Source organism: Triturus cristatus, chromosome 12 (genome assembly GCF_964204655.1).
Source record: "Triturus cristatus chromosome 12, aTriCri1.1, whole genome shotgun sequence".
Lineage (NCBI taxonomy): Eukaryota > Metazoa > Chordata > Amphibia > Caudata > Salamandridae > Triturus > Triturus cristatus.
Window position 1 is genome coordinate 206,815,520 of NC_140595.1, and position 27,443 is coordinate 206,842,962.

At 46.0% G+C, this 27,443-nt stretch overlaps 1 protein-coding gene across 4 annotated transcripts in view; it reads right to left on the bottom strand.

The window, feature by feature from the left end:
* GFOD2 (Gfo/Idh/MocA-like oxidoreductase domain containing 2) overlaps nt 1-27,443 on the bottom strand; it is a 158,432-nt gene that overhangs the window by 59,969 nt on the left and 71,020 nt on the right. The window contains exons 2-3 of one of the 4 annotated variants that reach the window (XM_085639596.1): nt 14,219-14,337; nt 7,946-8,085 (exon numbers count right to left, since the gene is read on the bottom strand). The gene's annotated coding sequence lies outside the window, so the exon portion shown is untranslated. Of the gene's footprint in view, nt 1-1,065; nt 1,124-6,476; nt 6,534-7,945; nt 8,086-14,218; nt 14,338-27,443 lie in introns of those variants that run through there. The other 3 variants (XR_014972365.1, XM_085639595.1, XM_085639597.1) reach the window with 3 other exon arrangements.

A 27,443-nucleotide genomic window follows, 5' to 3' on the forward strand; every position in this document is an offset into this window, starting at 1 on the left:
AGTCCTACAACTTTCATCAGTGAAAACAGAAGGGAGCAGATGATTGCCACCAGAGAGGTAGTTCTCCATGGAAGACCAATCATCACTTCTAACGATGTTAAGACTTTTTAATAATGTACCTCAAGTATTTTTAGAAGTTATTAATGAGTTTGTCTGTAGGGCCTAAAATTAAGGCTTTTTTTCCTGCTCAATAAGATAGAGTTAGGGACCTGTGTAAAGAATTATAGGCCAGTTTCATTATTTGATTCCGTGGTTAAGCATTTAGGCAAACGATTGCTGGACCAGCGTCCTTTTGCATGGCTTTGAATAAGCTGTGACACTCTCTCCCTGTATGTTTCTGGACAGCACTGTTTTCCCCCAGTGAGCTCATCCTCTTTCCATCATCCCACTCTTTCCAAACAAAATCCTTTTAATCTGCTCTTTCTACTAGCATTGCCCTTGCCACCCATCTGAACCCTTTCTTCATCATCTATCATACCACATTACCACACAGCCATCATCTTCGTCTCAAAAAACTTGGCCACCTCAAAAATCCCAAACTATTTCTACTAGGCCATTCCAGTCCATACTTTGACTTCCAAACTGGATTCCGCCCAGGAAGAGGTACTGAATCCTCCCTTATCGCTATTTGGGATGAGCTTAAAAACATAGTAGACCAGAACAGGGTTGCTGTCTATCTTCTCTTGGACCTTTCAGCAGTCTTTGACGCAGAGGATCATGACACATTAATCCAAAGACCTGCGGAAGACAGAATAGAAGCCACAGCTCTCGCTTGGATCACATCGTTCCTACAGCATAGACCATAAACCATACAGCACTAAAGCAGGAGTCCCTCAAGGCTCCATCATCTCATCCATGCTTTTCAACATTTTATGAATTAATTACCAGATCTGATCAATTGATAACTTCACTTGCTATAAGTATGCAAATGACACACAGATAGTTCTGAAACTGGAAAACCCAAAGGTCATTGGAACATCAAAAATCTTCAATTGAATCGGGCCATTGATTAATCGATGACATGGAACCACCTTAAATTAAAGACCGCAAAAACAAAATACTCACCTACAGCGATGGAAAACCTATGACCCTCTTTGCACCTGGCTTGGCAATCTAGGACCACTGCCAAAAAAGATGTAAGAAACTTTGAAATTACCAAGGATACCAAGCTGTCAATAAATGCACAAGTAGACAAGGTTGGCAAATCAAGCTTTCACACACTGAAAACACTACGATGCATCTTCCCGCATCTAAGATTCCCATATAAGGTAAAAGCTACCATCTCTCTTGTCCTATCAAAACTGGATTATGCTAATGGTCTATATCACAGCTCACCTCTTTCAACTAGGAGAAGTTACAGTGAATTCATAACGCTGCCACTAGACTATTCCTACATGTAAATCCACAAGCACACATTTCCCTGTCTTGTGGGCACATAGAATAATACACGACAAAGGACATCAGGAAGAAAATCAACAAATGCATACAACAAAGGAACCTACGCTCAAGAATGGCTCTCTGTCGCAACGTTCCTACATACAAGAAAAAAGCCATGCGTGGAACATCTTTCTCTGTTCATGTAGCCAAACTGTGGAATTCACTACCCAGGCACATAGGATCAACTGACAACCAACCATCTTAGTTTCAGAAAATTACTCAACAGCTGGCTCTTCCCCACATGACAACTATAATCACTACACAACAGTATACTCATACATAACCAACTACGCTTCCCACGGTGTAGAAATTACGTTCTTGCTATGTATGCGTCATTGTACACTGAGCTATGCCTTCTGTTAGAAGCACATACATTAATATAAGGAGAAAAATGTATATTACACCACAAGAGACATGTGTATATCGAACAGTGTCATAATTGCTGCTTCTATGTACATATAGGTGCATATAAAGAAAAGTTTAGGCCTGCTAATAAAACTAAGATAAATGTGCACACCAGATCACGTAAATATCACTGCTTCTATGCACATATGGGTATTTATATAAAGGGGTTTTCTCCAGTCAATACAACCTTATCAAGTGTCACGTGCAAATGTGTACGTAGAAGTTAATTTCAATTCAATTCAATTCAATTTCAGCTTTATTTCGACTTATTTGTCATAAAAGCGACATACATAATTTAAAACATATATAATACACAGACCAAAATTTCCAGGCAATATAAATGGAGGTGAGTCACATTCAATTCTATTACAGCTATGCTAAAAACATATAAATTAGTTAAGAAGCCAGATAATGTAAAAAAGATTATTAAAATAAATTTTTTAAAAAGGAGGAAGTATAAAATTCATAATATCGAACCAAGCAAGAGCGTTATCTAACCAGCCTTTAGGAGCTATAGCTTGAATCCTTTCTTATTCCTTATGAGATATACATTAAATAGGAATCTACTTAGACCAAAAACTACTAATTGAGAAGTATTTGCTTTGAATGTACGTTCTGCCTCTTTAAAAAACCTAAACCCCAAATTTATGCACAGGGGTTTAATCCATCGAACTCTTGGCTTTTTATATGCCGGGCAGAAAAACAGTACATGAGCATCATTTTCTTTTGCTTTTTGTACACAAAGGGTACACAATCCACTATCATCTTCATTGCCCCTCCAACTACTGGTATTTGCAGCAATCTGCAAAACTCCATACCTATATTGTAGATACAGTGTTTTAGCTAGTGGTGGTCTTATCTCATCCATGAATTGTTCGAATAAAGGGGTATCCTTAACAGATAAAAATTTCTGTGACAATATACCCAGTGTAGTGTTAGTGGATACTTCATTGTTTACGTATACCCAAAAAGCGGATTTCAAAAGGTTTTTTGAGATTGGTAACATATTCTGAGGGTTTTCCCAAAAATGGGAAAGCCCAAGCTTCTTGAACCACTGGGAGATATGTTTTAGCCAAGGGATACTTTTATATTCGTCAATCCTGATTATTTCTAACAGGCCATTGTTATAGTCGCTCAGCTCAGGGGTTGTCCATAATCTAATCCAATAGAGTAATGGCCTTAATGTAGCTTGATGATCAGTTCTTTTAAGATTAATATCCAGAAAGACTGGGGTTATCGGCGTTCTTACTGGTATTTTAAGTAACCTGCGTATGAAGGTGTTCTCTTCCTTCCTGAAAGTGTTGTTGCAGGAATAACCCCAAACCTCAGCACCATAAAGTGCTGCCGATTGGGCCTTTGCTTTGAATAATTCAAGTGCCGGAGTAATTGATTTAGATTGGCTACTGCCGTGCACCTTTAGGATGGGCATTGAATTTTGTTTTAAAATCAAGTTGCTTTTTTCCAATTGCCCTTTCCAATTGGGCATACTATCCAGCATAATACCCAGGTAATTAAAACTCTCGACAAGTTCCAACTTCTGGTTATTTAAGGCCAAGTTCTTTCTAAAGGATTTCTGAGGGTTTATGGACATGTACTTTGTTTTGGATGAGTTAATTTCTAATCCCTTTTCCACACAGTAATTATTAAAAGTGTTTACTAGGTTTTGTAAGCCTTGCGGGGTTTGCGAGATGAGAATTGTGTCATCGGCAAAAAGCAATGCGGTGACGACCTCATCTACTAATTTCGGGGAGTCAGGTTTACAATTTTTTAGATAATTAGGTATATTGTTAACATATAGAGAGAAGAGTGTGGGCGCCAGCACACACCCTTGGCGGACGCCCCGATCCACCGGGATCTCCTTTGAGATTTCTCCTCCCTTACCCCATCTGACTCTAGCATAATTTCCTGTGTGGAGTCTAATTATTTCCTTGAGTAGCTCACTGGGGACTGCCATATCGATGAGAGTAGACCAAAGTAGTTTACGGGGTACAAGGTCGAAAGCAGCCCTTAGATCGATGAATGCTACGTACAAGCTTCCCTTTCTTATATTAATATATTTCCAGCAAATACACATAAATCTAAATACTTGGTCTACTGTGCTGGATTTTAACCTAAAACCTGCTTGGTATTTAGTTAAAATCTGTTCCTCCTTTATCCACGATAGAAGTCTATTTAAAATATGTCTGGCGAAAGTTTTTTGTAAAAGATCAATTAAACTTATAGGGCGGTAATTTGCTGGGTCGTAATGATCCCCTTTCTTAAAAATTGTAACAATTTCAGCCCCTTTCCATGATTCGGGAATTGGTGTCCCGGCCACTATAGAATTAGATAAAAAATTAATGTAGGGTCCCCAAATTCCTACATCATGCTTTAGCAAGTCACCGGGGATTTTATCGGGGCCTGGTGCTTTACCCGTTTTAATACCCTGGAGTGCCTCTACAGTCTCCTCAAGACTAAAATGTAGACGGGTATTTTTATCAAGTGACCTATTTATCTCATAGTCATCCGTAGCCATCTCCTCATTTGTATTACAATATAATTTAGAGAAGTGATTGCACCAGGTTTCTTCATCAAGGTATATATCCCTAGATGATCTGCCTTTTTTATTCCCTTTGGAGACTAAATTCCAAAATGTGACCTGTTCTTTCTGGTGGGCTGCAGTTAAAAGATCATCCCAGAGGGCGTCATCCCAGGCTTTTTTTGCTTGGGACAATGTCTTTTTATATGCTAATCTACTGTCTTTGATTCCCTGGACGTCCTTTACTTTTACAGCCTGGATCAGGTCAATTTTTGCTTTACGACAATCTTTATTGTACCATTGGTTAGATGGTGATAAATGATTGTCTTTCTGACTCGAATCTTTTTTGTAAATTTTACTTAACTGGGGAATCAGTGCATCTACAAGTTTATAATGTAAGTTAAGGACATCCTGGGTACCTAAAACAAGCATATGACTTCCCTCCAATGCGTCAGCAAAAGAGTTGTATATATTAATCATTGTTTCATCCTTGGCCAGAATATAGGGCCACTTAATGGCACGTCTATTATTGGAGACCTGCTGTTCTCCTATAGGGCTATTTAACGTGGCTATCATGTTTGTTTTTTGTACGAAAGGTTCTGGGTGTAACCATAATTGGAGGGGGAAATGGTCGCTCTCTGTTCTATGGTCTATTTTGAAATCTATTATTAAATGCCATAGGCTCATGGAGGCCATTAAGAAGTCTATGTGAGACCTATAATTTCCCCTACCAAAAGTTGGGGCCGCTGGTCTATCAGACTGGAAACGGCCATTACACGCCCTTAATTCATGGTTTACTGTAAGTTGTAAAATCTGTATAGCTGCTCTTGAATTTTTTACCATAATATTGGACTCTAAAGGAAGGATATTATTAGCTGTATCCTGTTCTTCAAATAAAGTATCCAAGCCCACTATCGGCTCATATTGACAATTTAAATCTCCTCCAACAATTACCTATTTACTTGGACTTAAAGTATTTAAAAATGAATCAAGGAGGACTATCACCTGTGAATCTTTACTATGGGGATACGGTCTGTTATAGACATTAAATATATTGTTTCTTTCTCCGTGGTTACCATTCTTAATCCCATTATATCAGGGGAATCAATCGGCAGTAATGTAATTTTTGCCTCCACAGTAACCCTTATCCAAATCACCAAACCCCCAGATGCTCTTCCTCTCGCAGATGACACTGCGCCGCGACTAAAGGTTCTATAACCCAGTCTATGAGGTATGTCTATAGCCCAGGTCTCCTGCAGAAGAATAATGTCAAAATGTTCAATATAAGAGCACCAACCCTCATCCTGCATATTCCTAGATACCCCTACATGACCAGCGTCCTTTCGCATGGCTTTGAATAAGCTGTGACACTCTCTCCCTGTATGTTTCTGGACAGCACTGTTTTCCCCCAGTGAGCTCATCCTCTTTCCATCATCCCACTCTTTCCAAACAAAATCCTTTTAATCTGCTCTTTCTACTAGCATTGCCCTTGCCACCCATCTGAACCCTTTCTTCATCATCTATCATACCACATTACCACACAGCCATCATCTTCGTCTCAAAAAACGTGGCCACCTCAAAAATCCCAAACTATTTCTACTAGGCCATTCCAGTCCATACTTTGACTTCCAAACTGGATTCCGCCCAGGAAGAGGTACTGAATCCTCCCTTATCGCTATTTGGGATGAGCTTAAAAACATAGTAGACCAGAACAGGGTTGCTGTCTATCTTCTCTTGGACCTTTCAGCAGTCTTTGACGCAGAGGATCATGACACATTAATCCAAAGACCTGCGGAAGACAGAATAGAAGCCACAGCTCTCGCTTGGATCACATCGTTCCTACAGCATAGACCATAAACCATACAGCACTAAAGCAGGAGTCCCTCAAGGCTCCATCATCTCATCCATGCTTTTCAACATTTTATGAATTAATTACCAGATCTGATCAATTGATAACTTCACTTGCTATAAGTATGCAAATGACACACAGATAGTTCTGAAACTGGAAAACCCAAAGGTCATTGGAACATCAAAAATCTTCAATTGAATCGGGCCATTGATTAATCGATGACATGGAACCACCTTAAATTAAAGACCGCAAAAACAAAATACTCACCTACAGCGATGGAAAACCTATGACCCTCTTTGCACCTGGCTTGGCAATCTAGGACCACTGCCAAAAAAGATGTAAGAAACTTTGGAATTACCAAGGATACCAAGCTGTCAATAAATGCACAAGTAGACAAGGTTGGCAAATCAAGCTTTCACACACTGAAAACACTACGATGCATCTTCCCGCATCTAAGATTCCCATATAAGGTAAAAGCTACCATCTCTCTTGTCCTATCAAAACTGGATTATGCTAATGGTCTATATCACAGCTCACCTCTTTCAACTAGGAGAAGTTACAGTGAATTCATAACGCTGCCACTAGACTATTCCTACATGTAAATCCACAAGCACACATTTCCCTGTCTTGTGGGCACATAGAATAATACACGACAAAGGACATCAGGAAGAAAATCAACAAATGCATACAACAAAGGAACCTACGCTCAAGAATGGCTCTCTGTCGCAACGTTCCTACATACAAGAAAAAAGCCATGCGTGGAACATCTTTCTCTGTTCATGTAGCCAAACTGTGGAATTCACTACCCAGGCACATAGGATCAACTGACAACCAACCATCTTAGTTTCAGAAAATTACTCAACAGCTGGCTCTTCCCCACATGACAACTATAATCACTACACAACAGTATACTCATACATAACCAACTACGCTTCCCACGGTGTAGAAATTACGTTCTTGCTATGTATGCGTCATTGTACACTGAGCTATGCCTTCTGTTAGAAGCACATACATTAATATAAGGAGAAAAATGTATATTACACCACAAGAGACATGTGTATATCGAACAGTGTCATAATTGCTGCTTCTATGTACATATAGGTGCATATAAAGAAAAGTTTAGGCCTGCTAATAAAACTAAGATAAATGTGCACACCAGATCACGTAAATATTACTGCTTCTATGCACATATGGGTATTTATATAAAGGGGTTTTCTCCAGTCAATACAACCTTATCAAGTGTCACGTGCAAATGTGTACGTAGAAGTTAATTTCAGTTTTCTTTAATATAAAAAGAGTGACTGAGGTGGACCAGCAATTCTAGTCAGGGGCACATGCATTTATACCTGTAGCCCTGTACAGAAGTTGTACATAGCATAACCTTATTTAGTGGAAGTTTTACGTATAGATGACAGTTCTTTAATGCTTCATTGCAAGTGGTTCTTATATATTTTAAAACCTGGTATCGAATAGATTCTGTAGGTGCCGGTCTTGATAAAACGGTTGATATATAAAACAGTGACAGTAGAAGCGTCGCAGGTATGATATAACCTTTATATTTAGACGCGTTATTCGATGTCGACCGGGCTCTTTGGATAACGGTTGAACCGTTATGCTATGTTCAAGGACTTATCGGAATACAGAACATAAAAGAACAGCCATCCCCTTTTAACATCTATTCTATTTGAATGAATAAACATCAATTAAGGCATCCATCTACAAGAAAAATAACTTACCTAAATTCCTGGAAACCCTTCGTTTGATCCTTGAAGCACAGGAATTGTGGCCTTAGCTTTCCTGACGAAGGCGTAAACTACGCCGAAACGCGCGTCGAATAATATACAGTTGTGCCACCATATTTGTTTATTCTTCATCCCTGTGTAACCCACAATTATTTTAGCATTTGTCATAATTTTACTATGTATATTAAATTTGTTTTTAACTGTGAATGTACCCAGAATTTATAATTAAAAAAGAATTATATTTTTCATTTTTTCGTCTCACTGCCTATACTGTTCTGACTATTAGATAGAAATTATTTCAAAGTGCTACTCACAAGAATTGCCTAGGTTGTTATTTTACAAACATATATTACCCTGTCCTAGGAAACTTCAGGGGGTCCTAATTATCTGCATAAAAAAACACTCCGCAAGGGATGTCAGACCACTGCTTGCTGGAGTGTCTGCTTGCAGGTACTTCAGCATCTTGTGTCAGCTGGGAAGGTTCTCCTCTGGCTTGCCCAGGGAAGATGTGGTACTTATATACCCGAAAGGTACCCTCAGGGGTTCTACCTAGATGTGTCATGGTACTGCGGGCCTGTTGGCCAAGGATGACTATAGCAGTGACTTTTGTACAGAGTTATTATGTACAAAAGTAGGTAAAAAGTTGTGCCACTACCTGGACCTACATTGGAGCTCATTACAGTTACTCTGTTTCTAAATATTCACTTTCAATTTATTCCTATGAATTGGAGCCAAGTGGAGTCATTCAATCAAGTTTCAACTATTATTTTGGACTTGAATTGGCATAGGAATTTGCTACTTATAATTTACATTACGTTAAAATATGAATAAAAAGCCGATGGTTTTCCTGTAATTGCCATGGTAAGCGTGGTTCATTGCAAGAGAACAATGTAGGCAGATCCAGGATGACCACATCTGCTTTCTTGACTAGTAAAGAATGATGAGGGTTACGAGATGAAATATTGGGGCATTGTTTTCCCAACAATCCATCTGTGCCAACAATCACTCATTCAATCACTGGTCACACAGGTGGACATCAGACAACAGTCACTCCCCATTCTTTTTCCAACGGTCTTCACAGCCAAGAATAATTAAATAAAAAAGGTGAAGCACAAAACAGGCAATGGAGAATTAGAAATAGGGAATCAAAGCAGTGAGGAACATTTCTCTCTGCCCTGAGAAAGGGTAGCACTCTTGTCCTATGGTATTCTTATTTCCCTGAAAGTGATGGAAATTTTTTGAGCAAGGAGAGTTCTATCACCCCCATTTAGTTCCCACATGTGACTCCATGTGGTCACTCCTACACCCTGTGAATCTGGAGTACTTGATGCAGCTCTCCTGGGCCCTCAACCCTAGATTCCACCACCTGCTGCCTCAAGTAATACCTACTAGCACACGACCCAGCGCAGTTCTGGCACATCAAGGCTTGTTCAATACCAGCTCCATTGGGTATGAAACAAGCCACCATCATCAACAGCACATGCCTGCATCAGCACACCAGAGGAAGAGGATCCAGCATGTCCAGAAAGGCCTGGAGACTCAAACTGATGCTACTTCAGGAGTGTGCTTCTGTCCTGTCACAGGGATGTAATGGAATCCCCAATGCAACCAACGCCCTAAAGTAACATCAAGAAATAGAATTAAATAATGAAGGGAATATCCTGTAGTCTAGGTTTATGAAGATCCAATGGCCTAAGCCACCTGTCTATTAATCTCCTGCTCTCTTCAACTATGAAAAAGCATACAATAATGGTTCTGTAAGTCATGTATAAAGAATCTGGGCAATATGGTACTTCAAATTAAGAAAGCCATGGTCACATGCCCTTGCTGTATTTTGAAAATAAGCAGTCCTGAGCAACTAAACAGCACCTGTCAATGGAATGCTATTCATGTATTAAAATGTCTTACTTAAAACATAACTAGTCTTCAATTGGAAGCAAGAATAGAAAGATGCAAAAATATATCTTAAATTAAATTTAAAACAAATTTAAGTGCGATGACCCTGCTATTTGCTACTTATTATTCCTACTCCATCTCCATTATCCCTTGGAAAGATTTGGTGAAACTCACTATTGAAACATTTTGAAATTAGAAACCTTGGAAACACACCAAGCTTTTGTAAAGAAGGGTCTCCTTGTTGCAACACTCAGTGACAATTTACTTTTGGAGCGCTTGAGCCTTTTGTGAAAACCTGTAAAATATTCCGAGTGAAAAAACTGGAAATGAGTGAACTGGACCTCAATATGGATTTTTTGTGAGAAATTTGCATTTTAAGGTGCTGTGGACCTCTTCTAGTTACTTTTAGTGCTCGTTTCTCCTAACAGATCAACATCATTCTAGATAATCAAATGACACTAAAAACTGAATGAAATCTTTGATTGTATTTTTGTTAAGCATGTTGGGTTATTCTTATATTAAGCTATAGTTTCAGCTTATTTTTTTTTCTTCAAAACAAACAGACTTTATTGGATTTTGGCAGAATATCGAGGCCGGGACGGCCTACATACAGAAATAAGAAATCATACAGCAAATTCACATATACAGTGAAAAAACTACAAACTCACACCTGATCCCTAAGCAGCCCCACAATTCAGCAATAAAATCATAATTCAGATACAGAACAGGAACCTTCTGCAAACTCTCAAGGCCCTGCATTAAAGTGTTGTATTTCAGCTTCAAGTTGGGACTCTAGGGTGGGAACCGGGTCCAAGACTATGCCTCTGTAATCAGCCCACCGTTGGAAAATCTTTTAATGTTTTAGCAGGCATCCATCTGCCTGAAACACTGCAACCTCTAGCCTCCTACAGTAATTCACCCCCCTCTTCCAGGCTCCGAGGGCGATGTAGGGGCCTGCCATAGTCTAGCAATATCCCTTTTTTGCTAATGTGAGGCCCAGAAATAATAGATTTTTTTTTAGTATCGGTTGTCACCTATTCCCTCAGTACTATGAAGTAAGTGGTAATTTTGGGTCTAAAAAAAGGAAAGGACCTCTCTAAGGAAGGACGTCACCCCCCCCCCCCCCCGCCGTCAAAAGGAGGGGGCGGGGCCAATGACACCCATGCGCCATAGTGGAGAACTAGCATAGGATGCTCTGTAAGGATATTTTAACTGAACTAAACAAAGGCGGGATGAGATCGCATCAATATTAGCAATGCCCCCCCTGCCACGCTGCCCAAAAGAGCAGGCAGCGTGGTGGTGATGTGTGTGATCAGGGACTGGTACATTTGTGTTATCTTGTGAGCACCCAATTTACCCGTTAAGACTTTGCCCTCTAGCGAGTTGAAATCAAGCAGGTCTTGAAGATCTCGCAGATAGGGTAGGAAGGCATGGCTTATCTGTAGGTATCTATCAAACTGGCTACGGTGTTAGTGGTAGTCATTCTGTAGCTCCTGAAACGGTTTCAATACTGTGTCCTGCATAATGTCTCCCAGCATGGATATTCCTGTAGCATCCCACTTTTGAAACCCACTCAAAGAGGCCACCAGACGAACAAACATTACCCTCCCACAGACTGTGTACTCTGAGTCAATCTTCCCAACCATCCTATCTGCTGGAGGAAGGCCTCCATGTAAGTACAACGACTTGAGTCGCCGGGGGAACGGAGCCCAGCCCCCCCCACCCCACTATGAAGGAAGTCTAGCAGAGAAGTGTCACCCATCGCCCACCTCTCCATCACATATGCAGGGTCATCTTGCACACTGTACCATCAATCACTAATGACTAATAGATGAGGCACAGCATAATATGAGCCTACATCGGGTGCAGCAATACCACCAAAATATGTAGACTGAGAGCACTTTCGAAGAGCAATGTGTGCCACACACCCCACCCCCAAAGGAACTGAGTCAGGACTGTATTTATCTGTCAAAACTACACCAGGAATAGTGTAGGGTAGTTCTGCAGTTGGTATAGCATACAGCACAGCAAGACCATCTTAAAAATCATCGAACGCCCCATTAGGAACAATGGCAGCGGGGACGAGGACTTTTTCCTTCTCCGTAATGTGCGACAACATCTGCCAAATTATGGGCCCAGAATATGGCAGGGTCAAGAGAAATAAACACCCCTAAATACTTAAACCCAGTTGTAGCCAGTGTTAACCCTGATGCCCACATCATATCACTAGTGGGCCCACTCACTGGGAACACCACCGACTTCCCTTCCAGAGGTATCCCCAAAGATTTGCATAATCTGCAGGATGCGAGGGCCAGAGGTCTTTGGGTGTGTAATAAAAAAACAAGACATCATCTGCATATAGGGCTATCCTGTCAGATAACTCCGCTGACCACTCAAAGCCCACACCTGGGCATCGCTCCTCACCCAGGGAGACAGTGGCTCCACAGCCAAGGAAAACAGCAGTGGGAGATAGTGGGCACCCCTGATGGGTGCCCCTGTGGACCTTGAAAGACGACAAAAACTGAGGCTGGAAAGTCAATGTAAAGAAGGTGGACATACGAAAGAAAGCTCTGACCTAGGATGATGCTACGAAGAAGATCAACCAGGTATTCCCAGCCGACCGAATCAAAGACTTTATCCATGTATGCAAGCAGCAGAGAGGCTGGCCTCTCTAAGCGGTCTACCAAATAGGGAAGCTTTGTCCCCAAGAGGTGACTTTGCTGAAGAAGGATTAGGTCTGCCCCAGTCTTTTAGCCTGCTTCAAAGCAGCTCTACGTTTAATCTTATCAAGAAGTCCCCAACCGTTCCAGGTAGGGACCCAAAAATATCCAGTAGGTAGCCCTCAAGGACTGTGTACATCATTGGTATCAAAGTTGGATATTCAGGAGTCCCGTTCATGAATCTTATAGGGTGTAAGTGATAGAGCTGCGTGAAAACATAACAATAAAAAACAGTAGCGCAAACACTCCCTGCCCCTCCCCCTTCTTCAGTGAAGAACATTTGTTTGTCGCGGAAGACCCCCTTCATCTCAGTGTGGGTTTCTCCAGGACAAGCGAGACCTATTGCGATATTCGACTGTGGACTTTTTGGGGAGATTGCATTTGTCGCTTAAGGATGAGTTGGAGTCTATCCGCGGCAGAGTGTGGGGCTTGAGGGAAACAGTTTCATCAGTCCAGGCAAACACCTCCTCTGGGGTATCAAAGAAAAGAGCACGGGAGTTGAAGATCACTCGTAGGTGAGCTGGGTATAACAACATATTTTGAATCTTGAGGTCTCTAAGTTTTTGTTTTGCTGCCAGGAATGATTAGCGCTGTTGTGAAACCATCTTTGTGTAATCAGAAAATTCATGATGTGACTTGATTCAAACATGATCTTTACCTGGCTGAGGGCGTTACTTAGTATTGCATCTCTGACTAAGTAATTGAGGATTTTTGCAATTACCAGTCTTGGCTTTGCCTCCGGAGGTTTTTCTTTTTTTCCACCAGGGCCTTGCGGGCCCTCTACACCACAAAGCAGGTCGATAGGTACTCTGCAGGCACCACTGATCTGTGCTATTGTGTTCAAATATTCAGCCATACAAGGACTATCGCAGCCCTTGGGGAAGCCCACATAGCACAAGTTGTTACGATGGGCACAGCCCTCTGCATCCTCCACTCTCACCACCAATTCCTTTGTCACGGCTGTCAATGCTGTGACCTGCTGTTGAAGGGCCGGTGTGGGCTCAACACCAGGCAGAAAAATATTGGGCCTCAAGTACCCCGCCAAGGCCTGGATGACACATATCCCAGCGGGAGGCCCAGCCACCGCAAAGGCTGCAGCGGGCCACAACAATTAGACCGCAGTAGGTCCTGGAAGCCCAGGTGCCATGCACCACCTACCGCCTCAGGAACCCCAAACCGGGACATCCCCAAACACTGTGCCTGCTCCAGCAGGGGCACAGCAAGGCAACAGGGGGCCCTCAACACAGGGCCGCGCAGTCAAGTCGCCACTGTTTGCACCCCAAGCACTACTCATCACAGCGGCCACAGCGCCGGCCCGGCCACAGCTTGCGGGCCCATAGCGCTCACCTCACTCTCCAGCCGCTCCGGGACTGGTCTGCCGCCACTCGACTCAGACGGGGAGCGATGCAATGGTTATCTTAGTGAGGATTTGGGCAGAATGGTGTCGGATGAGAGGAAAGACTGCAAGGAGCACTTCTAAAGCGCGTACATCATTTTAGCGCACCAGGCCACGCACCCCATAGTTTCAGCTTTTTAATATTACAGTGCATTTTATCCTTCCATGAAAGAGTTTTATACGGCAGCTTCTAATGCCTGTTGCAGATCAAATAAAAGTTAACTGAAATGAAAAAAACTCAATATACTGACTTACCATGGTCCCTTTCGCCTTCTTTTGTGCAAATCGAGTTCTGGTGGTGGTTGAATATTTACAACAGCTCATAAATCCTCAAACATCTGAATCCTCCCACATCTTCAAGCACTATCATGTTCCTGAAAAAAATACAAATCAGTTTATAATGTCATTCTTAAAATCCAAGCAAAGTTTCACAGCCTCCTTTCCAGCCACATGGACCTGTTTGTACTTAATACTAAACTGAGTGGTAAGTTCTAGCATCCAAAAAGTCACCCTCCTAGGGCCAATCACACCAAAATTCTCAAGGGCACTGGTAAAAAAAAAAAAACTCTATATGAATCACTCCTTGCAAACAACATCTAAAGGAATCCGTTCAAATAGAGCTCTTGCAAAATGATCAATACATAGACAACTTGTTCTAATCCTAAAAAAACCCAAAAAATTCTACTTTTGCAAATGTGAAGGACTACTAAGACATTCAATTCATTGATATGTTTATGCAAAACAAAATTGTATTAATTGTGCATCATTTATCTTGTTCACATTAGTTTTATTGCAGGTCACTGATCCATACCACATGGTTTCCTTAATTTAGCCAAAAGTCAATGTCCAAGTGTGGTCTCGTACATTTGAAATCTCATTAATGATTATTTATATATAAATTAAAACCTCTTCAGAGATTTCAAATACACACCCCTCACCATGGAGGTGAATTTCTTCTTGCTGAATCAATCTCCAACTGAGCCATTCAACTACCCCCTGGAAGAACTATCACTCTCACGCAACACCCATGGAAGCTGTAACATGCATAACATACACAATACATGCAGGTGCCACACTTGACTGTTGAAAATGCAATTTCTAAATTGGAATTTAAAATGTTTGGGATATTTAGAAGACCTACCAACCATGAAATAATTTACACTATGTGATCCTACATGGAAGGGCAAGCAAGGCCTATGGAACACTGCCACAGCCTGAACTCTCTACACCTACCCTTATAAGCAGCACAAACACCGACCGACACCAGAGACTGAAGCAAGAAATCGTAAATCCCACTATGGATTAAGACTGGGCAGAGCCTCAAAATACAAGCTGGAAATTTATTGCATAAAAGATTTCCACTATGTGATAAAGCCTCTTCACCGGTTGCCCGTATAAAGTAAGCAGATATTGAGTGATACAAGGCAGCATCATTCAAGTCGGATGGCCTGACCGTTTTAGTGAAACTGGAGTTGTAAGGTCGCCCACCTTTGATCCCTTCGCTCACTCAACCCTCAGAATTCTCCACCAGTGTGCACCCACATATTTCTGCCCTAGTACATTTAATTAACAGCTTTATATGCTGTTCTTTCACCACTGCAAGTACTGGTGACCTTTACATATAACTTAATTAAATTCAACACAGTTAAACAAGAAAAACAACTCCTTGGCCCTAATTACGAACAGCCTGAGAAATGGGCCAGATTTTCCCTATCCCCATAGGTACCGCCAACTGTGTGTAGTTGGCTTGGGGATGGGGGTCCATTATTTATGATTTGGACCATAAGGGTCCACTAAGAAATGAGGACTTTACCAGAGGAATTGATAACTTCATGTCCAAATGCTCTAGTGTTGACTCATTTATTCTCAGACTCTCACAATGGAGATTTTGGCTGTTTTAAGCAGGTAATCTGTGTGCATGTGAAACACTAATAATACCGATGGGAATTAGGAAGCCACTCATAACATGGGCCTTGAGGAGTCGGGATTTGAAACAATATACCTGAGACAGGGAATTAATTTAAGAGAAGCAGGAAAACTGGGATTTTCAAATGTTTCCTAAAAGTGTTTTGAGTACGGCAAGCGATACAGTACAAAAGGAGTCCCAGACATGACTAGAAAGAAGGAGCCATTGTTGTAACCATCCAAGCTCCTCCCATCGGTCCATGACTCCCTCGCAGAAGAGGCATTGAAATACCTCCAAATATTCTAGATGGAGATGATGTAACCAGTGGCTGCTGCTTATACCTGAAAGCGGTGGGGCGATTAGGTTAATATTTCAACCCACTTTCAGGCAGTGTTAAAAACCAGGAATCCCGTTAGGCGCAATCCCAAAGCTTTCAATCATGGCTAGTTATAAACAGTGTTTATAACAGCAATGATCGGGGGGAGGAGGAGCCTAGCGCGCAACCAAGATGGCCGCGAAGGCGCGAGGCTCCCGAGGACCTCCGTGACCTCCTACATAAATCCTGAAAATATCCTGTCCTAGATGAGGGGACTGTGTTGGTGAGCCCGAGCTGAGGTGTCACCCGTTTTCCGTTTCCAAATTGGACCTCGGACACCGGCGGGAGCACCGATTGAGGTTTGCGGCCTTCTCCACGCTGGCCCCCCGGATTGGAGTTGCGGGGCGATCCGGAGACAAAGTGATCAACAGCGGCGGGCAGGGCTGGGCGACTCGCGTACCCCGCACTTTCACTTTCGCTTTTGCACCCTCCTTGCTGCTCGGGCGAGGTTGGGTTGCGGGGCGGTGTGCGGTGGTGCGGCCTACTGGCCCGCCGGCTGTGATCCGTCCTGCGGACCTGTGGTGGCCCCCCCCCGGAGCCCGTGAACTGGTTTGTCGGCCTTTTCCGAGGTGATTGGCACGATTTGGGGACTGAAACCATGTCCACAAAGCAAGATGGCGACCGGGCAAAGGTGAAATCGACCCGCCGTGGTGCGGCCCATCAGTCCAACAGCATGGACCGCTACACCCTCCAGAAGGGATCTCCCGAGGTGCCGCATCGGTCCCCTGAGGGCCCGACTGATGCTCCTACGCTGCCCGCGGATCTGACCCTGCGAGATGTTATGGGCGCCATCGCCGAGATGAAGGCCTCGGTGGACCAGCGCTTTGACACACTGGCGCAAAAGATTGACTCGGTCCACGTGGATGTTGGCCTGGTGAGGGCCGATTTATCCAAGACCAATGATCGGGTCGATTCTCTGGCCCACACCACTTCGGGCCTTACGGCGGACGTGGCGATCCTCCAAAAGGAGGTGCGCCGGCTCGGCCAGGCGAGCGCCCTGATGGATCGTCGACTGGAGGATTCCGAGGGTCGGGCCCGGAGGAACAATGTCCGCATTGTCGGGGTGCCGGAGGGACGTGAGGAGGCGGCGGCGGACCTGTTTGTGGAGGATCTGATTCTCACCCATCTCCAGCCCCGGGGGCTGAGTAAATTCTTTGCGGTGGAGCGTGCCCACAGGGTTCCCGGAGGAAGACCTAAGGCCGGAGCCCCTCCGCGGCCTCTCATTGCCCGGATTTTCAACTTTCGGGACAGAGACACTATCCTTCAGACTTCTAGGCAACAAGGACCGGTCAGACTTGACAATATGGATGTGAACTTCTATCCTGATTTCACCCCAGCGGTCCAGAAGCAGAGACTGAGCTTTCTCGGAGTCAAACGTCGTCTACGGGACCTGAACCTCAAGTATGCGATGCTTTTTCCAGCTAAGTTGCGGGTGGAGGTGGATGGCCGCACGCACTTTTTTGATCGTCCCGAGGCAGCCGGGGACTGGTTGGACTCCTTGCCCGGGGATCGGGGCCGGGGGGGGGTGGGGGGGGCGCGGTTGGAGGGGAGGGCTCGCCGGATCAGGACTGAGGGACTAATAGTAGGCCTTGCTCTGGACAACATTGTCGTCATTTTTGACTGTTCGTTAAGTCTCCCTCCTGTGGAGGTGGTACGGGGTTCTCTTGGGGGCTCTCCCTCCTCCTCTGGTGGACTAGTTAGTTTTCTCATTCATGGGGCGACAGGCACACTGCACTTTGGGGGGGCTGTTTGGGCTCATGCAGGGGTGCAGGGAGGGGGGAGTTCTGTTGGGATGGGTGGGTTGGGGTGGGGTGTTTGTTTTTACCGCAAGGCAAACCCTTTATTGTATTTGTGTTTTTAAGGTGCTCTCGGGGGGACGAATGATGGCTTCTGTATGTGATGGGGGGTAGGGACTTGACCTTATTGTCCTGGAACGTTAACGGACTGGGGGATAGGATTAAGCGAGGTGTGGTCCTGCAGTATTTGAAACGACTTTCGCCAGATGTGGTCTTTCTGCAGGAGACACACCTTATTGGTAATTCCTTTTGTGCCATGAATCGGCGCGGCTATCGTTTGGTGGCCCACTCGGGCTTCACGTCGGGCTCACGGGGGGTGGGCATCATGGTGAAGAACTCGCTCCCGTTGGAAATAGACGAGGTGCGCCATGATGAGAGGGGACGCTACACTGTCTTAGTGGGGAGAATGGAGGGTAAAGTAGTTGTCTTTGTATCAGTGTATGTCCCACCGGGGTTACAGTCCACGACTTTTGCAGACCTAGGGCGCCTCCTCCTTGACCTTCCGGGGGGGCTTCTGGTGGTTGGGGGGGACTTCAATGCGGTGGTTTCTGGGACCGTGGATCGTCACCCCCCTAGGGACCTCCCCCGGGCGCAGGCGTGGCTGTCCGGCTTCTTAGATACACTGGGACTGGTGGACTGCTGGCGCTTAAAACATCCCACGCAGCTGCAGTACACTTTCCACTCGGGTGCCCATGGTAGCCTCTCACGGCTTGATTATGTCCTTGTCCCTGCGGCCTATGTTGGGAGGGTAGGAGAGGTGCGCCATTTGGCGCGGGGTATTTCAGATCACTCCCCGCTCCTGTTGCACGTTGATATCTTCCCGAGGGGGGAGGGCAGAGTAGCTCCAATCAATGCCTGGTACCTGCGCGACCCCACCACTCGCGCTGATTTGATTAAATCCTTGCAGCGGTATTTCGATGAGAATGTGGGGTCCGTCCCTTCGGCTATCTCCCTGTGGGAAGCTTTCAAAACAGTTCTTAGAGGGGAGGCCCTCTCCTTTATTTCCCATGCCCGGAGGCGCGAGCGGGAAGAGGTGACCCGGGTGGAGGCCGAAATCGCTGAATTGGAGGGTGATCTAGAGGGTGAGGTGACGGATGCTGCACTGCATGTCCTACAACTTAAGCAGGCGGCCTACAGGGCCCTCGTCACGGAGGCGGCCAGGGGCCTCTATAGAGAGCAACAGGGGCGACTGTATGATGTGGGTGATAAGGCTGGTAAACTGCTTGCATGGTTGGATAAAAAGGAGAGAGCGAGTCGTGTGGTCCCGCTGATTGAGAGGATGGATGGTGTGCGTGTCACCGAGCCAGAAGACATTGTCTCTTGTTTCGCGGATTATTTTCGCGAGGTGTATTCCCCGGTTTCTCTCTGCTCGGAGGAGGATTCCCATGCCCTGCTTAGGGATATCGCGCTGCTTTCCCTTTCGGTGGAGGACAGGGTGTCGTTAGATGCCGCTCCTACCGCCGACGAAATTGCCCTCGCCATACGCTCGGTCGCATCCGGCAAGGCCATGGGCCCGAACGGCATCCCGATCGAGTTGTATAAGCTGCGACCGGATGTACTGGCACCCCACCTCCGTGCGATGTTCCTGGAGGCCCACTCGCTGGGCTCCCTCCCGCCGGACCAACGTCTGGCTACAATCGTGGTGATCCACAAGGAGGGGAGACCTCGAGACCGGGTCACATCCTACCGGCCTATCTCGCTCTTGAATGCGGAGCCCAAAATCCTCGCCAAGGTGCTAGCCAACCGGCTGGTCGGCGTGGTGGGCGACCTGGTCCACCAAGACCAGTACGGCTTTATTCCCCATCGCAACACGGCCCTTAATCTGCGGCGCTTGCACGGGGTGCTCGCGCGTGTCCCGTTTGTGCGGGAGCCAGCCATATTGGCGTCCTTGGACGCCACCATGGCGTTTGACACGCTCGAGTGGCCATACATCTGGGCCATGCTGGCGAAGTTTGGATTTGGCCCGGGGTTCATCAGCTGGGTCAAATTGTTGTATTCGGGCCCATTGGCGCAGGTGGTGGTGAATGGAAGAGTATCGGTCCCATTCGAGCTGGGACGGGGCACACGACAGGGCTGTCCCTTGTCGCCGCTCCTGTTCGCGCTGGCCTTGGAACCCCTAGCGGAGTGGCTGCGGTGGCACCCTTCCATCCGTGGTCTCCGTTGGACACCCGAATATGAGGACCGCGTGTCCCTATACGCTGACGATATCCTTTTGTACCTAGCCTCCCCGCGTAAATCACTGATTGTCCTGGTTGATGTTTTGCGCTCATTCGGCCGCAATTCAGGCCTTGTCATCAACTGGGCTAAATCATGTATGTATGTGCTTTCCGGGGAGGCTCCCGTCCTCCCGCGGGGCTGTCCGATCCAGATTGCCTCACAGGGGTTTCGGTACCTGGGGGTTTACATTACTCTGGACTCGGAGGCCCGCTACGAGCGGAATTTGCTTCCCCCCCTCCAGCGCTTGAAGGAGGACGTCGCGCGCTGGCGGCGCCTGCCGCTTTCGCCGCTCGGCCGGGCGGCATTGTTTAAGATGATGTCGTTGCCACGCTTCCTGTACGCTCTCCAGAATACTATGGATTTAGTCCCGGCGCGCTACTTCCGTGAGGTGGAGAGTCTACAGCGCCGCCTGTTCTGGGACGGGAGGCCGCGTATTGCCCTGGCGAAGTTGACGCTCCCATGGTACGACGGGGGGATTGCCCTCCCGGATATTAAACGGTATTACTGGGCCTCCCAGCTGGCTGCAATTAATCATGGCCTTTACGGGCCCGCCTTAAACCCGGCATTTGAAATGGACAAGATGCTCCTGCCTGGTGGCGATTATAATCGAGCGCTCTACTCTGGCGCGCCCGGCCCCCGCCTGACGGGACCTACGCGTGTCATGGTACGAGTATGGCACGCGGCTAACGCAGCTATGGGGTGGAAGCACCGTTTGACCCGGGCATCACCGTTGTACGCGTCTGAGAGATTGGGCTCCCTGTGGACCTCGAAGGGCTTCGAGAAGTGGGACACGATCGGCATCAGTAAAGTGGGGGACCTCTGGACGAGAGGGGGATTTAAAACATTCGAGACGCTGCAGACGGAGTTTCAGCTGCAGGGCAGTGAATACTTTCGGTACTTGCAGGTTCGTCACGCGCTGGGCTCAGTCTTCCCAGACGTCGCCTCCATCCCGGAGTCTTCCCCCCTGGAGGATAGAGTGCTGGATGGCCACGTTCCGGACAGCACGATCTCCCTTATTTACAAAAAATTGATTAACGACCGCTCGGGCCTGCTGACTGGCCTCCGCGAGGCTTGGGTTGCCGACGGGCTGGAGTTGGACGACGAGGACTGGATTTCCGCGGTGGCCTCTCCGAAGGAGGTGGCCATACCGGCTCGCCTTCGCTTCGTCCAGCTTAAGATACTCCACCGGGTTTACATGACGGGGCCAAGGCTTCTGCGTATGGGCTATGCTGAGGATGGGTTGTGTAGGCGTGGGTGTGGTGCTTTGGCGACTTTTTTGCATATTTTGTGGGAATGCCCGAAGGTGGAGCGATTCTGGCGTGGTGTGCATGAGGTCCTGCGAGTGGTTACGCATGTCGCGCTGCTGCCTGAAGCGAGGAGATGCCTGCTGAATGTGTGGGAACCAACTGACTACTCGGTTCCGCAGACGCGATGGGTGACTCTGGGATATATGATAGCCAAGCGTGACATTGCTCAACTGTGGAGATCCCAGAGGCCCCCGGCGGTGTCGGCTTGGAAAGAACACATGGATTGGTGCATGTTCCGAGAAAAGGTGGTGTATGTGGCGAGGGGTAAGCCTGGGGCATGGGTGAAGGTATGGGGCCCCTGGAACGCCTACCGCGGGGGTATCTGCGCGCCACCATTGCTGCCTGCGGCCTCACCAGCCCCGTCCCCTTAGTTGACTCCTTTCCTAGCCCCGAGCATGGAATTCCCCCAGTCCTCGATCTGTTCCCCTTCCCCTCTTTAGACTCCTGTGGATGGCTGGGGTTCCCCATTCGGGGAGCACGTGCTGTTACTGTCGATTGCAGGTTGCCTTGCGGGTGTGGTTTTTGTGTTTGTGTAAAATGAAACCGTATTGTGGGGTCAGAGTGATGTGGCCCACGACCCTGATACCCCCTGATTTTGCTCCTCTGCAACGCCAAGTGTTTTTGTATGTATGTCATATGCTCCTGTCATTCTAGCGGCCGGCCGGGAGGTTGTAGGCCCATACCTGTATATTCTTGAGATTGCAATAAACGGTTTCAAAAAAAAAAAAAATATAACAGCAATGATCGAGAGCTTTGTAGTCGAGGCTCAAGGCAGTGTAAATTTATCACGCTGGCTAATTTTACATATAATAAAATATAAAAGTACTTACCTACTCCTCTCAGGTCCCACAGTCTGTGGCAGCAAGGGATCTCAGAGTCAACACCACTAACCAATGCAGATGCAGCTTTCAGGCTGTTAACCAGCATGAGTGAAGATCTAAGATTGGTTGGAGCGGGCTGACTCAGCGGTCCAAAATGCACTGGAAGCCTGTGCTTGCTCTCCACCCAACTGTCTGAAACAGCTCAGGTAGGGGGTTTACAGTGCGCATGGCAGAATGGCAGTTGCAAGACAGCCGGCCAAAGCGCCGTGAACTTTAAAAAGTGGTGGGCACTACTCCCCTGCTGCCGGCCAGCAGCAATGGCCCAGGCCAGACACTTGCTTGCGCTGGGCCACTGAAAAATAAAACGTTAATAAAACCAGGTTTGCTGGGCTGGCAGCAGTGTGGGAGACGCTGCTCCGCCCTAATGGAGGAACCACCGCTGCATTTAACACTTCCTATTCTAACTCCAATCCTCAAATATTTGGGGCGGGCTCCACATATCTGGTGCAGCGAGTTTAAAGGGCACACTCCCACAGGACATGTGGAAAGGCAAAAGGATCAGAAATGGCAGGTCATCACCAGTCGGTAAAATAGCAAACCGGTGCCACACGGGGGGGGGGAATCTTGGCCTGAAAGTAAACATGGGCTTCTACTATTACCTAGTCCAGTCACGATTCTAACTGAATCGGACTGGCCAATGGTAATCAGGCAGTGCCCGATGGGCTGGTCCGACGGGTGTGTGTGGGGGTTGGTTTTATGGCTGAGTGTGGGTTGGTTTTATGTCTGCTGTGCGCGTTTTACTCTGGACTTCCCTGGTATCAAACTACCTGCAGAAAGCTCAGATCCATACAGTGTAACATACTTTGGTAAACACTTAGAGTGTCTTTGCAAGTTATAAACTGCCCCAATTTGAAAAGTTGTGCTATTTTTTTTTCCGTTTACTAATGGTGGACTTTTTTATTTTATATCGGTGCGTGAACCCATTTTCCGACCCGTCCAACCCTTGATTCTGAGGTTAAACTTCGATCTGTGTAAAGGAAAAAGAAGCTACCATCCTTGCTCTAGAATCATACGCCCCTTGATGTTTAACATTCCAGGCAATGTAAGTACTTCATCCTCAAAGTACTGCTCTCGACTTAAATAAAGAAAAACCCTTCCAGAACATTCTACACGAGTTTGCGCACATTTTTCACTCTTGCGAGTTGCATTAAACATCTAATGTACTACGTCCAGATAGAATGGCGCTGTCCTAAATGAAATAACGCTAAGTAAAAGAACACGTTTAAGTACCCTCAGGCTTCCCTTTGCAAAATGTTTCACATGGCGCCTAAATAAATAAATACAATATATACCTCAAACCGGATCCACGGACGTCCGTCAAATGTTGTTAGTGGGAAAGGCAACAAAAAAGGGACGCCGCCCCCCCCCCACCAGGCTTTGTTGCAACATTACTTGAAACCATAGCAACGAATAGAAGTGCACTCACTCAGAGGGGGCTGTGGGTGGCACGTTAGTATGTCTGGCAGCCGGCAGGTGACTTCATACAGGATTCTCAAGCACTGGATTCTCCGTGCCATCCTCTGTAGTTTAGAAGCTGCAGAGATGGCGCTGGTTCTCCGCACAGTGCACACTACAGTGATTTCCCGGGCACTCTTGAACTCAAAATTCTACTCTCCAAGAGACCCGCGCCAATGACGCAGCTGTAGTGTCACTTAGTACACTTGCGCATGCATTCATCTTTTTATTTCTTTTAAATTGACCGATCCATGATAGAGCAGTTAAAAAAAAAAAACGTAGCGAACGTGCATAAAACAAGCATTGGCATAGCCAATAGGTCTCGCCTTTGGGAGCTTATAAGTGTTTAGCCATGCAACACTTGATGTTGTTGCACCAAGGATATTGTGCTGGAGAACTAAACACTTATAAGGTCCCAAAGGCGAGACCTATTGGCTAGGCCAATGCTAGTTTTTATAGCGCTACTCATAACAACCCTACGGTGTCAAAGCACTTTACATCACACAACACGTTATACAGAGGCAATAAACTATACGTGTGGAAATCATTCTATATGAAACGCAACACAAAAACAAGGAGTAATTACCGTTATGCGATCTGCCTGTACACGTTCTTTGCAGCAGGTATATTAACCCTCTGTACTACACTATGACGAGTCAAAGCTGCCACTAGACAAATCGCCCATCTCTCTCCAGCAGAATCATTAATCACCTGGTTATCTTGACATTTTTGTTGCTGCCTGAAAAATGCTAGGCATGCAAGTAAACAGCAGGTGCTTTTAAAAACCGAAAGTTATTTCTGAGCATGAACACAGCGCCTCTCCTAAAACCGGCCCTCCCTACATTAGCCCTATCCTCCCACCCAAATTTCTGAAGCTGCTCTCCAGATTTATTAGGCGGTGCTGCGCTGGCAGTAATACGTGGGAACATCATAGTGGTTGTTATGACTAGGCATGGATTAGTTGCTAATCACCCCAATTTAGAGGCTCCCTGGTCGCCGATCTAATGGCAGTCAATACTTTTCCAACAACAATCAAGGCTTATCTTTATGCGCCCAATGACCCCTTAACTGAAGAGACAGCGGGCTTCAGACATATCAGCATACTCGCCACCACAATTCCACCCATTAAACCGCACATTTTCCCAAATGACCTAAAGATGAGCCTCAATACAGCGATAAGGTAAAGCTCACATATCTACGCTGCTTCAAACCAACGCAAAATAGGAGTATGTCACCCAATTCCCAGCACCTTTTTAACGACCGAGTTGGAGGCGCTCGGGGTATTAGTCCTGCTGGTTTACCTGTAGGTGCTCCGACTAGCTGTATCACTCTCCCTACTACTCCTTCTCAGGCTCGTATGTGGATTGCCAGCCTTCTAGGCATTTCCTGCTTTAATCGAAAGCCGAAGGCACGCATGCAACCCAAACAGCTACCAAACACGGTGAATGAGAGCCAGACCCATCTCTGCTGGGAATCAAAGGGGCACCTGGTCTCGAGACGCACTGTGTATTAATACCACGTCACCGTTTATTCAGCAGATTAAACTTCATTTAGTGTGAGTCAAAGCACACAATACTTAGGCACAAGTAGTTCAATACAGTTTGTGGTTATCAATCAAACAACCATGACAGCAGCGCCGTGACGATACATATTAATTAAAAAATGATGTTATGTTGCATTGATGAAAATAAGCAAGCATAAAGTATTGCAGTTCCCAGCTCTAGAACGTCAGAGGACACCACACTTGTGTCATTTTTAAGAACTGTTAACAAGAGGCGTTTTAGATACTAGTGCTTAATTTAACGAACTCTGAAAGCTGGGGAATAGTCGCGTGGATTCGAGCACATATTCCGCATACTACTGTGACGTCATCAGCCACCATTTTCACAGAACTACGTTTTGGAGGCTTGAAGCGCAGCCAATTGACTGTGGTAATTTGCACATCACTTCCATAAACATGAGTGACAGCACATCAAGGCCTCAAAGCGTGATATATTAAATTTGCACGCTGCAGACAGCTCACAATGCACAGCGTCCTCGGGTCATACGTATATTATGTATATTTGATATGGCAGTCACACGCAGTAACAAAAAACACATTTGCATGATTTATACAACATATGGTTCAATATGAGCACCGTAAAACAAGCGGCAGCAACCTATAGGGAGACAGACAGACAAAAGCGCCGGCATGACTATTTTAATCACAAGCATTTCAGCTGTGAACTATCATGGGTAATAACTGCGCATTGAGATGTGCTTTCATATAAAACGGCACAAATGTCTTTCATAGCTAAAAAAACGAAATGCGTGAGCTGCTGTTATCCGCGCAAGGTTACGCGCAGCAGTAGCATATGTTTTCAATTATCGCGCCCGCGTCTGGGCATGATAATTGGAAACATGCTGCTGCTGCGCGTAACCGCAAGAATTAGGCCGTGGGCGTGAACATGGGTGGGACAAAAAGAGCCTTTGGCCAATTGCGTACGGTCTTTGTTAAAAAGACGCACGCAAAGGCCAATAGCCTGGGACAAAACAAAAAGCACACGCACAAGCGTGTGCGAACGTGAAGTGAGCTTTCTGAAAGCCCTTACATAAAGCCGAGCAGAGCAGCGCATGCGCGCATCGCTAGGCTCGACCTAAAAATTAAAAGGATGTGTGGGTTGGGGGTAAAGCAACAAAGGGGCCAAGGGGAGAAGCAACACGAGTGAGAGAAAAAAGGGACAATGGAAGAAACACATGTGAAAGAGCTATGTGGAGAATGGGGAAGACACACAGGCGAGAGAGCAACACTAGTGAGGGTGAGATGGGGGAGCAAGCCAGGGCTACAGGGGGAAACTATGCACTCTCATGGAGTATTTAAACAAAAAAGGGAAAAACTAGTTCTAAAAGTGGAAGCACAGAAGCCAGCCATTCAAAGAGATGGTAAAAAGGCTATGCTCCATGGGAGGGACAAACACAAGACTGACGTGGGACATGAAAAGCCATTAAATAAGAAGCAGGCAAATGAGTGACCGCTAAGCCAACTAATGGTAAGCAATGCATGAATTACAAGTGCCTGTATGTACTTGGAAGCCCATACATTTTTTTTGCAACCAAACAGCTGTGCTGCCTGGTAGGTTCGACCAATAAACTAATCAGAGGCAGCACAGCACTAGACATGTCCTCATCAGGACCCTCTCCAATAAATAAACCAGTCATATGCAGTGCTTGCCCTCTTCATGACCCTCTCAAATCAACTAATCACAGGAAGTACTTGCTCTCCGCAGGATGCTCTCTAGTAGATACAGGAATCACAGGCACACTTGCTCTCCAAAGTTCCTCTATAGTGGATACACAGTTAAAGACCGTGCCTGCTCTCTACAGGGCCAAGCAATGCCAGTTGCCCACATCTCTAGTTGACAAACGACCTCTTTTGTTGCGGTTTTTCCTTGCTCCCACCAGTGTCACTGGGTTACCTCCAGTACTTTCTTCTGATGTCTGGTGCCACACTACATCTCTAGGACTAGTTGTTACCTTTTCTGCCAAGCGTTTTGGTAAGTCTG